Here is a 13,125-nt window from a genome sequence, read left to right as displayed (position 1 = left end):
GATGTAGCTGCTGGAACTCGGAGCCCCCCAGGGTGGCGGTTTCTCAGGATATGGTGGCTGCTTAGTCAACTCCTGCTCCCCAGCACACATATTCGGGAATCTGACAGGTTTGTTGGAGCTCAGCTTACTGGGGCCATGAACTCCTCCTGCCAGCAGTGCACTCATAGAATCATAGAATGGTTTGGCTTGGAAAGGACCTTAAGATCATCCAGTTCCAACCCCCTGCTGTGGGCAGGGACATCCCTCACTAGACGATGCTGCCCAAGGCTCTGTCCAACCTGGCCTTGGAACACTGCCAGGGATGGAGCAGCCACAGCTTCTCTGGGCAGCCTGTGCCAGGGCCTCACCACCTTCACAGTAAAGAACTTCTTTCTTATGTCTAACCTGAACTTCCCCTGTTTCAGCTTGAACCCATCACCCCGTGTCCTATCTCTACAGTCCCTGATTGAAGAGCCCCTCTCTGGCATCCCTTCCACTCCATAAACAGGACACATCTGCTCCATCTCCGGGTTCTCATTGCCCCAGGGATTCCCGCGGCAGTGTTGTCTTCGCCTCCATCCCTGTGGTATCTCCTGCGGGACGGGTGGGAAGGAGCGGGGCTGCGAGGGGTCGCCCAGCTTTCCCAGCCCTCTGCATCTTCGCGGGGAGCAGCCTGGAGGCTAAAAGCAGGCGCTGTCAGCACGGCTCCCTGTGCTCCTCCCTGAAGCCAGCCGTGCTCCAGAGGCAGTGTGTCCCTGGTGCCAGCTCCCCGCCAGGGCTCATCCAGAGGCAAAGCTGCCTCAGGCTGCTGTGCTTATTGCTCCCCTCCTCCCCTTGCGAACAGTGACCAGAGAAGAGCAGTGCTCTATCTCATCAGGACAGCGTTGTCTTGGTATAAAAACCCTAAACTGAAACATATGATAGCTTCCAACTTAAAGATATAGAGAAACAAGGAACAATTCTTGTGTGAGATGCAGGCAGCACAATCCCATCACCTCTGGTCAGGAGATTTATAGGGGGTTACGTCAGATGCAAGGGCTAACAGCATCAATTCGCTTAGCAGTGCAGGGTAAGGCATCCCCCACGAGCCCTGGCACAGCACAGGGATTGGAGCAGGGGAGCTGATCCCACTGGGACAGCTTCTTTGCTGGCTACTGGAGCACAGGAAGCGGGACTATGTAGCTATAAATCCTGTAGAGTCTCAGGATCTTGTTTCAAGCATTTTCTTGACTTCCCTCCCAAGGGATCAAACCCAAAAGATGGTTATGTCTGATCTTCAGGTAACCCAGAAACAAAACGCTCCCCAAACAAATAATCACAGTGCAGCCTGACAATGTTCATTATTACAAAAGAGCATTTTATTTCCATTTCTTCTGGGTGTAGTATATTGCAGTGTAACACTATGCAGGTCTGTCAGATCAAGAGTCTTGTGATAGAATTAAGGAGTTTGTTCACTTGGTCAAATTCCAAAGGTTTTCCTTGGCATTCTTACAGGATTCAGCACCACTTAAGCACATAAATTGTTGGAAGTGCTAGAAATGTGACACGAGACTTGGAGCGGGCACTTTCCAATCAGAATTTCCATTAGCTGTTGGGCTGGCTGGATGCACAAATACCCGCCTAACTCTGACAAAAGGAGAGATGCCTATCTCCAGATTTTGATCACAAAGTAGATTTGCTTTTCAGGCTTAATGTACTGTTAAGGTTGTCTTCTCATTTTTGATGCACTCTTTGTTGTCTCTGCTTCCATTACCAAGGAAGATTTGTGTTATTTTTGAGCAATAACGTAAAATGGCTTGCTTATATCCTGGAATTGCACTTGTTAGGCACCTGCTTAATATATGTAGTTACATAAACTGTTTATATATAAACCATGCCTAAAGTATTATCCACAAAATGCCCTAAGTTAAATACTGTAGGCCAAAGCAAAGTCTGGTATGCATTGCATGTGAATATACATATGAGCAGTAAATGAATCACTGAGTAAATATGGCACTTGTACATACTTTCTGGATGTCATACAGAGTGAGGAAACAATCTCTGAGCTGACACATCTCTAGAACACTGCAATATGGGTTTGGAGTATACGCCCCACAGACCAGACGGGAAGAAGCTTAGAAAAGTCAGCAGTGCAGCTACCTGAGTTGGTTTCATTAAGTTGAAGCAATTAACAGCAATGTGATAGTCTATCATTCCAAGCCTGAGGGCTGTCTGTCCACAGAAGCCGTGCTGCCCAGCCCTGCAGAAGATAAAGCAGCACAAATCTCCAAGCACACGGCTCGGCAAGATGATGGGGCTGAACTTGCAGCTCAGCACCTCCAAAGTGACTTGTCCCACCTTCTCCTTGTCCAAACCCTGGCTGCAGAGTCCTGTTTCTTTGCTTCTCCCAGCCTCATGTCCATCCAGTCCTCTGGAGAGCTGATCAAGCAGAAAATGAGTCCTTTTCTTAAACCGGCTTAGTTTTTCCACTGGTTTCACAAGTTATTTATCTTGTGAAGGGATCAGACCAGCACCAGACCAGTAAAGGTAAAAGAGAAGCAGCTGGAACATATTGGTAGGAATAGGGAGCATGGGAGGAGCAAAAAACTGCCCCTTTTGGTGGCAGCGAGCTGTTAGTTCAACCAAGCTGTCTCAGTAGACCAAACCCTTGGAGAAGATAGTTATTCCTGTGAAAGTGCTTAGACCAGTATAGTTTATTCCTATCAATGTGAATAAAGATATGCCAGCACAAGGCACTTCATACTCATCTAACTGTGTCCACAGGAGGGTTTGTTCTGGTATGACTATAATCAGTAACAGCCAAAACCCCTCCGCATCTCGTAAGTGATGTATTTACAAAAATGGCACAGAACAGGACTCCAACCTTCAGTTCTGAGGTGTGCATAACTTCCATTCAGAAAACAAACCACAAATTACACATGAAACAACATTAGACACAAAGTAAATCAGGAGTTTAAAACGCTACATCTAGGAATAGAAAGATTTCTTAAAAAAAAACCTTTAAATGTAATCCCATATTTCAAATGTAAGGCAGAGAACTATACAGCTCCACCAATTACTTGGACGTTTTAAACAGTTCACATTCAGCAGGGACAAGCACTTTGGTTTACATAATTAGGTTAACATAAGCAATGAAACATTTCTCTTCCTCACATTACATCAAAGTGAAATACATTTGGAATACACATACTGCCACGCTGTTACAATACGTGCATTGCAGACACAAGTAAGAGTAGCTCTCGTCACAGCTCCAGCAGCTTTAGGTCTTTAAGAGAACTAAATCAAACCCCTTTAAAAAAAGCTCACTTTGATTCCTTCCTGCCTGACCCGTTTCTGATTAATCACGTGGATATTCTCCAGAACATAGCCAAGCACAGAAAATCAGGCTGACTCGGTCCTGTGGCAAGCCCACATACCAGATAGTGTAGCACATCCTGGATTAATGAGGAAACTCTCATTTCAGTCTGTCTCCCCACCTTTATAAGTCAGACTCTTAAAACAGCAGTATGCTTTTGTAGCAAGCTCAAGAACTCAGTTCAACTGTAGCCTCAGTTTTCTTGAGCTGTTGACTCTAAGGTATTCTGCATGAAGCAGAAGGTTCAGCCAATACTCTCCAGATGGGACTGCCAGACTTGAATCAGGGTTGGGTTGGTTTCTCTTCTCTCTCATCAGTACAGTGATGAACCTCTGTGCTAAGCTGCCTTTTCAAGTGTCTGAAGGAGCTGTATTCCTGTAACATGTTCTCTCTGAAAACAACTGCCTTCAGTCGCTGGTAGCCAGAGCTGCTTCCTGTGACGCAGCTCTAACTCTGCTGCTCTGTGTCAGCGACTGTTGTGAGCCTCTGGTCTCCCCTGTCAGCACAGAGCTCTTGTTTGCAGGCAGCCAGAGACAAAGTGCAAGCGCACAACCTCTCTATCTCTCCCACGTGCCATGAGGAAGAGAGTTCTGCACGGAAGTCAGTGCAGGTCACCTCCCCACCAGGTTCTATCCAGCTGTAGTTACACTGAATAGGAAGCAGAAAGGCAGCACAGCCCAAGTGCTTCCCCAGGCCCTGCTGCTGTCTGTCTGCAGCATCTGAGCCCTGGAAGGGTTGGATCTGCAGGGCCTTGGCACTGCTCCACAAATCTGGAAGACCATCCTTGCTGTGGCAGGGTGGAAGCACACCAGAGAATATAAGAGAAGAGATTGCAAGAGATTCCAAGAGATTCTAAGAGATTTTAAGAGAATCTAAGATAAGAGAATGTAAGAGAATACAAGAGAAGAGAATCTAAGAAAAGAAAAGAGAAGAGAGATTACAAGAGAAGAGATTCTAAAAGAGTCTAAGAGATTCTAAAGGAAGAGAATCAAAGAGAATCAAAGAGGAAAGGAGAGGAGAGAAGGAGAATACAAGAGAAGGGAAGAGATTCTAAGACATTCTAAGAGATTCTAAGAGAAGAGCATTTAAGAGAACACGAGATTATAAGAGAATCTAAGAGAAGTGAATGAAAGAGAAGGTAAGAGAATACAAGAGAAGAGAATCAAAGGGAATGTAAGTGATTATAAGAGTAGAGAAGAGAATGTAAGAGAAAAGAATGTAAGAGAAGAGAATGCAATAGAAAGGAAGGGAATATAAGAGAAGAAAAGGAAAGAGACTAAGAGAAGAGACTCTAAGAGGATATAGGAAAATATAAGAGAATGTAAGAGAAGAGAATGTAAGAGAAGGGAAGGAAATATAAAAGAAAAGGAAAGAGACTTTAAGAGACTAAAAGAGAATGCAGGAGAACGTAAGAGAAGAGGAGAGAATGTAAGAAAGAAGAAGAGAATGTAAGAGAAGAGAAGGGAATATAAAGGAAGAAAAGGTAAGAGACTCAAAATATCAGAGAATGTAGGAGAATATAAAAGAAGAGGAGAGAATGTAAGAAAGAAGGGAAGAGACTCTAAGAGAACATAGGAGAATATAAGATACCTGGGCATCAGCCATGCAAGCAAAGACATCTGCCTCATGCAGTTAGAGAGCATAACAAAGTGGCACCTTCAGCCTCTGATGTAAGGTATTTCCCTACTGCTACTTACTGTAGTTCAGAGAGGTTTTCCTCAGGTGACAGCTTTCTTCCAGGGTGCAGGCAGTGAGCAGCAAACCTCTGTTGGGAAACCCAGACCTCAGCACACAACAACTGGAGAGCTCTGCGCAGGAGTCATGTTAGCGCCTGTGAGTGTCCAAGACGCTTACATACCCCCCAGCAATTGAGTTATTTGTGTGTTTATCAGTCACTGAAGTCTGATTTTGCAGGCAGTACTCTCACCAACTGACCACAAGGAGGTCTGAGTTGCTTGCAGAGGCAAATAACTGCTTAACCAGGCATGTTCAGTCATGGCGTCCCTTCCGAAATCTCTGAAAGCTGTAGGGTTTCACTACTTCAGTCTCCTGTTAGAATGGAAAAATATATGCTTCAAATTAAAAGGTTAATTTCTTTCCAAATTGCATTTAGATGCAAGCAGAAATTCAGTGATGTATACACACAGAATCAGCATGTTAGAGAACTGTTCCTTCTGCAGGCCACATAGAGCCACTGTGCACAGGATGGGGGCTGATAAAAGCTGACTTTTATCAGTCCATGAACTCACACTCTTCACATAACCAATTTTCTTGCAGAACATCCTGCAGCCAGTGTTACACAGACTCAGTAACTGCTACTTACCTCTCATGGACTTCCCAGGGTGGCCAGATGCCTGCCTTGAGCAGGAGCCATCTCATGCAGCCCTTAATGGCAAGTCCCTTGTTTTGCACTGGTGTTTCCTCTTCCAGGTGTGTCTGTCTGCTTTACATCCACAGAATTGTACTCTTTCCTGAATGCACAGGCTTAAAATCGGGTTAATCCTTCCACCCCAAATTCCCCTTCCAAGGAGTGGACAGCTCCATGCCTCACTCACTCACTTAGGGTTTCAAGCATGCCTTTGGGATGCAGGAACTCAGAGTCAGCTCTTTTCCTCAGCTTTGAGCAGGAGCTCCAGGTTTGCAAGGCTCAAAGGCTCAGAAACCTGCCCGATTAGAGCCAGGGCATGCACATGCCCACCGAGTGACATCTGCTATGCCCTTGCAGGCCTTCACACCACTCTTCTGTCTCCCAAGCCAGCAGACCTGGTATAAGAGCTTTTGCTCACAGGTTGTGCTGGGCTTTATGTTTGGTTGCTGCAATCCCTGCCTAGCTCATAAGCAAGCTAAGGGTAATCTTACCTCATCTGCACAGCCTGGCTTAAGGAATCACATTGTCACAGGATGCCCTCACTGTCTATGGGGTTTCTTCTCACTGCTATTCCACCCCTCCATTCAAGATACCACTATTTAATAAAGACTGTTTGCCATGTCCTATTGGAAGTGTACTTGGAGATATTTACTCCTAAACTGAGTAAGCACAAACAAAGCTTGACAAAGGATGCATCCCAGTTACAGGCTGGCTGAGAAGGCTGGCTTTGTAGACTCAAATTCACATTTGTGATGGGCAAAGTAAATATTTATTTAACCCTCCCCTTTTTTTTTAATAGGACATGCATCTATTAAGAAGTACTATGTATTTTTCTATTTCAGGTCTCAGAAGATCACACAACAGCTACACAACAGGACAGTGAATGTGTCCAGCAATTGCAGTATCACAAGTCTAGAACTTTATCACGTTGTCTGCCTCATTCAATTTGCTCTGTATAACTTCATTTTCTTTTTTGGAGCATTACTTAATGCCCTTGCCCTCTGGATGTTCTTCTGCAAGACAAAGAAGTGGACAGAAACAAGGGTGTATGTAATCAACTTAGTCTTTGCAGACTGCTTTGTCATCTGCACCTTGCCTTTCATGGCTTATTTGCTCTGGAATAAGTCAACCCGAGACAAACTCTGCCAGTTTATAGAAACAATCTATTTATTTTATCAACATGTTAGTATCTACATAATTTCATTTGTCTTTCATTGATCAATACATTGCCATAAAGCACCTCCTGAAAGCCAGGACCTTCAGGTCTCCATCAAAGGCAGCCTTTCTCTATAGGCTTCTGTGGGTCTCCATTATAACTGGTGCCACCGTACAGATTTGGCAGAGCCAATCCACCCTCTGCTTCCAGAAGGATACCACCGTGCCTGCTGCTCTGAGCCTGCTTTCCATGTTCTTCGTTTTTATTCTTCCATTGGCAATTTTGACTTTTTGCTCCACAGAAGTGATCAGGAGCCTCAACAGATGCCTGAACACCAATTCTCTCACCAGAGATCAATCCAGAAAGCTGTTCACGTTATATATGCAAACCTGATTGTGTTTCTAGTATGTTTTCTGCCAGCCTTCTTTGGGTTACTTGCCAGGATCGTAATGGATAGCTCTGGAGCTACCTGTTTTATGCTCCAGGTTGTGAAGAACATCTCCTCCACGACAAGCTGCATTGACACATCTAACTGCTGCCTGGATAGTGTCTGCTACTACTTTGTGACCAGGGAGTTCCATGAAGCCCTTCTACACCCAAAACCAGCAGTGGAAAGACATATCAAACCCACCCCTTTCAGACACACACTTACTAAAGGAAAGAGGGATGTGGAAGGAGGGAGGCAAGCGGGACGAAAAACAGCACCCCACAACATCAAGAGAAGATACATCTTCAGTGTTATTGGGATAACTGTTGCTCTTTCTGGAGAGATGGTAGAGACATAGAATGGTTTCGGTTGGAAAGGACCTTCAAAGCTCATCCAGTCCAACCCCCCCTGCAATGGGCAGAGAAATCTTAAACTAGATTTCAAGGCCCAGAAGCCTGGCCTTGAATGTCTCCAGGGATGGTGCAAGATCTTTGTTAGGTTTAGCATTACTAAGTTAATTGCAGTTTATACCCTATGCTTCTATTAGTTTCACAGAGACCTGTAAAAGGGTGTATGAAATCACTGGTCATTAACATGTCTCCATTCCACCCTCTAGTTACTCTTACAAGAAGACAGGGGACCCATGTATGTCTCCCTGTTTTATTTCATTTTGCAGCTAAAGTCTATTAATCCTTATTGTCAACACATACAAAAGAATATATCATGTTATACCTCATTGTGTGTTTCAGGTTGTTTGTATGATTAAAATAATACAGTTTATTTCTTTCATATTCCTTTGGAGGGCAGTGGGGAGGGTTCAGGCAGTAACAGCATATTATTAAGTACATGGCCCTACAAAACAGCCTAGACTCTGGTGACTGCCCTTCGTCTTCAAGTCAATGCATCATATAGATGTGAAGGATGAAAGCAGGACTTACCCAGTGCCATAAAGGCACAAAATCCAGGAGGTATCAGGGCTGAGCCCTGGCACAGACACCTCCCCAGTGGGCTACTGCTCCCACCCCTGAGGAAGCCCTTTCAACTCTCTCTAGACCTTTGCCACCCATGCATGTGACCTGCATCTGCCTTCAGGGAGTCCAAGGCTGCTGCTCAATCTGCTGTAGGCACCTATGGAACTGTGAGTTCAGAAGATATGAACTAATGGCACAAATCCTGAGGAAGCTAGAACCTGGCTCTCACAGATAGGACTGCAACTGCTGCAGCCAACAGACAACAAAACCCATCAAAATGACTGTCAAGTCCCACTGGGGCATGCTCTTAAACAAGTTTCTAAAGGTCCCAATAGCACTCTCACTGCCTTATCAGCATCTCTGACCAGTGATTGTTATTACCAGCTTGGGTTTTGCAGTAATGCTGATGAGCAGTGTTAGACACCTGACCGCTTCACAGAGGATGACCCAGCCCATACTGTCTGTCACCCTTCTTGTAAGGACACTGAAGAGAAGCACGCTGGGACCTCTCATCCTGGGCTCACTATCAGGGGGTGCACAAGCACCGATGTGTCCCCTCAGAAAGGCTGTCAGCCCCCCCCACCGCACACACTCTGCAACCACACCGGAGGCTGCCCAGCCTGCTGTGCCCCCTTTTGCTGCCAGAAGGGCAATTTACAACCATTATGGGTTTTAGATCAGAAATTATTTGTTTTTCCAGAACTGAAAACATTAGATTTTAATTGCTGGGGTTTGTGTGAGGCGAGTGGGGGAGCACAGTCTGGGTGGGTAAGGATAATGGTGAAGCATTGAGTTGATGCGAGCAGAACAACAGAGGGCACCAGAGACTTGACTGTCCGAAAAAGGTGATAAATGAAGCACTTTGGGGGAACAAGAGCTCATTGCTGTGTTTCAGCTGCCGGCAGCAGGCTCTGAGGTAGCCGTGCCCTGCGTGGAGTAGCATACTGCTCTGGTACCCACGGCCCTGGCACATCCTCTCTCCTGCCACAACGCCTGCATCCTCGCTGAAACCTTCCAGAGGATCAAACCACCCTGACGGCCCACAAACAGCGGGTAATGGCTTTTATTTCTTCCCACACTGGTGTGTGCTCTGCTCAATACATACTTTGGGGTGTGCTTTCTCACCTCATAATTGAAGCGCTAGCCTGATTGTTAACATACATGCATGAGACCAAAGATTATTGTAACAAACCTCTCCTATAAAGACAGGCTGAGAGAATCAGTCTGGAGAAGAGAAAGCTCCAGGGAAACCTTAGAGCAGCTTTCCAGTACCTACAAGAAATCGGGAGAGGGGCTTTTGACAAGGGCCTGTAGTGACTGGACAAGTGGGGAATGGCTTTAAGCTGACAGAGGGGAGATTTAGATTAGATCTTAGGCAGAAGTTCTTCCCTGTGAGGGTGGTGAGGCCCTGGCAGAAGTTGCCCAAAGAAGCTGTGGCTGCCCCGTCCCTGGCAGTGTTCAAGGCCAGGTTGGGGCCTGCTCTAGTGGAGGGTGTCCCTGCCTGTAGCAAGGGGTTGGAACTGGATGAGCTTTAAGGTCCCAACCCAAACCATTCTAATTCAATCCTCACCTGCACACAGGTGCTTTGGTGTCCTCCCGCTTTGCAGACACCTGTGTCATTCAGGGAGGTCTTCATCCCTAGCTTTGCTTTCACACCAGTTCCTCTCTGGGCACACTGCAGCACAGAACATTAGGAACCACCACTGGCTCTGTGCTTACACAGGGGGTTTGATGGAGTTGCAATGCCCAGCCCCAGCCACATAGGGCTCAGCTGCTCCTTGAAGCAGTGCTATGCATGCAGAAAGTGGCTTTTTCACTGTGGGATACCCACAGTAGGCTGGCAGGGAACGGCTGCAAGGTAGGTGGTACCACAATGCAGCCAAGGAACTATGAGGCTGAAAGCCCCAAAGAGCCAGGACACCAGCTGTATATTAGTTCCTCAATAAATTCTAACCTAAAAATGACCATATCCCTGTGGTTCAGTAATGACACATCAGTTCTGGTGCTAGGGCAGGTGCTGTGCTTTCCTCTGTGGTTACCAGATCCATCTCCCCGTCATCCAACACTAAAACCAGTTCACTTAGTTCATGCAATTGGGCATTTTCACTACAGTTTAACTACTAAGTTGATGCTTGCAAGCTGCTGGCTTACAAGGCAATGTATTTGTAAGAGATTGTAAGAATCTGGGTGTTTACCTGCCTCGATGTAAACACTTCCTTTACAAACTGCAGACTAAATGTAATTCATCTTCCACAGCCTCCTTGATGATAGCGGATGCCCTGAATATCTAAAGGAATACCAGGAGATAGTTTAAGTTCTTGGATTTGTGTTTTCTGCTCTAGGAACGTTTTGATTTCCTGTCTTTGAAGGTTGAGATCAGACACGTGCACACATTCCCTTCTCTCTTTGGAGATCTGTTATCTGCTGGGGTGGTGGTACTTTTGCTGAGCAATTTCTCCCCAGCATCCTGCAGAGAGAGGAGCGGGTTTGTGACAGCATGATATGAGCCAGCTTGTGCCCAGGCAGCCAAGAAGGGCAACAGCATCCTGACCTGTATCGGCAATAGTGTGTCCAGCAGAACCAGGGCAGTGATCAACCCCTGCACTGCTGAGGCGGCACCTCAAATCCTATGTTCAGTTCTGGGCCCCTCACTGCAAGAGAGACACTGAGGTGCTGGAGTGGGTCCAGAGAAGGGCAATGGAGCTGGTGCAGAGCCTGGAGCACAAGTGTGATGGGGAATGGCTGAGGGACCTGGGAGGTTCAGTCTGGGAAGAGAGGCTCAGGGGAGACCTTAGGGTTCCCTACAACTGCCTGACAGGAGGATGGAGCCAGGAGGGGGCTGGTCTCTGCTCCCAAATAACAAGTGATAGAACAAGAAGAAACAGGCCTCAAGCTGCACGAGGGGAGGTTTAGACGGAGATAAGGAACAATTCCTTCCCCACAGGGTGCTCAGGCATTGGAACAGGCTGCCCAGGGCAGTGCTGGAGTCACCATCCCTGCAAGTGTTCACACACCGTGAACCTCCTGCAAATGCTGGATGAGCCAACCAGGAGAGGAGCGCTGCTGGATCTCATCCTCACTAACAAGGAGCACTGGTCGAAGCAGTAAGGGTTGAGGGCTGCCTCAGTTGCAGCAACCACGAGATGGTGGAACTCAGGGTCTTGTGTGGTAGGACCAGTAGAATAGCAAGTAGAATTGCAACCCTGGACTTTAGCAGGGCAAACTTTGGCCTTTTCAAGCAATTGCTAGGGGAAATCCTATGGGCAAGGCTGTTTGAAGGGAAAGGGGCCCAAGATAGTTGGTTGACATTCAAGGACTGCTTTTTCCGTGCTCAAGATTGGAGCATCCCGACACGTAGGAAGTCAAGGAAGAGGGCCAGGAGACCTGCGTGGCTAAATAGGGAATTGCTGGGTATGCTCAAGTGGAAGAGGAGAGTTTACAGGTCATGGAAGGAGGGGCTGGCCACTTGGGAGGAATATAAGGCTGCTGCTAGAGGATGTAGGAAGGCAGCTAGGAGGACTAAGGCCTCCTTAGAATTAAACCTGGTGAGAAGGGTCAAGGACAGCAAAAAGAGCTTTTTCAAATACATGGCAGACAAAACTAACACCAGAGGCAATGTAGGCCCACTGATGAACGAGATGGGTGCCCTGGTGACAGAAGATACAGAGATGGCAGAGTTACTGAATGCCTTCTTTGTCTCTGTCTACTCTGCTGCAGGCAGTCCTGAAGAGCCCTGTACCCCTGAGACCTTAGATGAAGTCAGGTCGACGGAGCGGTTTGCCTTAGTCGATGAGGAATGGGTTAGAGACCAGTTGAGCAATCTGGACATCCATAAATCCATGGGTCCAGATGGGATGCACCTGCGGGTGCTGAGGGAACTGGCGGAAGTCATTGCTAGACCACTCTCCATCATCTTTACCAAGTCTTGGGAAACGGGAGAGGTGCCTGAGGACCGGAGGAAAGCAAATGTCACTCCAGTCTTCAAAAAGGGCAAGAAGGAGGACCCGGGTAACTATAGACCGGTCAGCCTCACCTCCATCCCTGAGAAAGCGATGGAACACCTTATCCTTGGTGCCATCTTAAGGCATATCAAGGATAAGAGGGTTATGAGGGGCAGTCAACATGGCTTCACCAAGGGGAAATCATGTTTGACCAATCTCTTAGCCTTTTATGAGGAAATAACACGGTGGATGGATGATGGCAGAGCAGTGGATGTGGTCTACCTTGACTTCAGCAAAGCATTTGACACAGCCTCCCACAGCATCCTCACGGCTAAAATGAGGAAGTGTGGACTGGATGATCAGGTAGTGAGGTGGACTGCGAACTGGCTGAAGGAGAGAAGCCAGAGAGTTGTAGTCTATGGGGCGGAGTCTAGTTGGAGACCTGTAACTAGTGGAGTGCCTTAAGGGTCAGTACTGGGACCAGTATTATTTAATATATTCATCAACAGTTTAGATGAGAGAATTGAGTGTACTATCAGCAAGTTTGCTGATGACACTAAGCTGGGAGGAGTGGCTGACACGCCAGAAGGCTGTGCTGCCATCCAGCGAGACCTGGACAGGCTGGAGAGTTGGGCAAGGAATAACTGGATGAAATATAACAAGGGAAAGCGTAGAGTCCTGCATCTGGGCAGGAACAACCCCAGGTTCCAGTATAGGTTGGGGAACGACCTGTTAGAGAGCAGTGTAGGGGAGAGGGACCTGGGCGTCCTAGTGGACGACAGGATGACCATGAGCCAACACTGTGCCCTTGTGGCTAAGAAGGCCAATGGCATCCTGGGGTGTATTAGAAGGGCGGTGGTTAGTAGGTCGAGAGAGGTCCTCCTTCCCCTCTACTCTGCCCTGGTGAGACCCCATCTGGAATATTGTG

General features: G+C 47.0%; 1 pseudogene; it reads left to right on the top strand.

Moving 5' to 3' along the window:
- Window positions 1-6,504: 6,504 nt before the first annotated feature.
- On the top strand, window positions 6,505-7,513 carry LOC130609832 (G-protein coupled receptor 35-like; annotated as a pseudogene).
- Window positions 7,514-13,125: the final 5,612 nt, after the last annotated feature.

The sequence above is a fragment of the Pezoporus wallicus genome, unplaced genomic scaffold (genome assembly GCF_028554395.1).
Source record: "Pezoporus wallicus isolate ANWC-B61680 ecotype Strahan unplaced genomic scaffold, APGP_CSIRO_Pwel_v1 contig_593, whole genome shotgun sequence".
In the NCBI taxonomy this organism is placed as follows: Eukaryota; Metazoa; Chordata; class Aves; order Psittaciformes; family Psittacidae; genus Pezoporus; species Pezoporus wallicus.
This window is presented reverse-complemented; position numbering and strand designations above follow the sequence as displayed.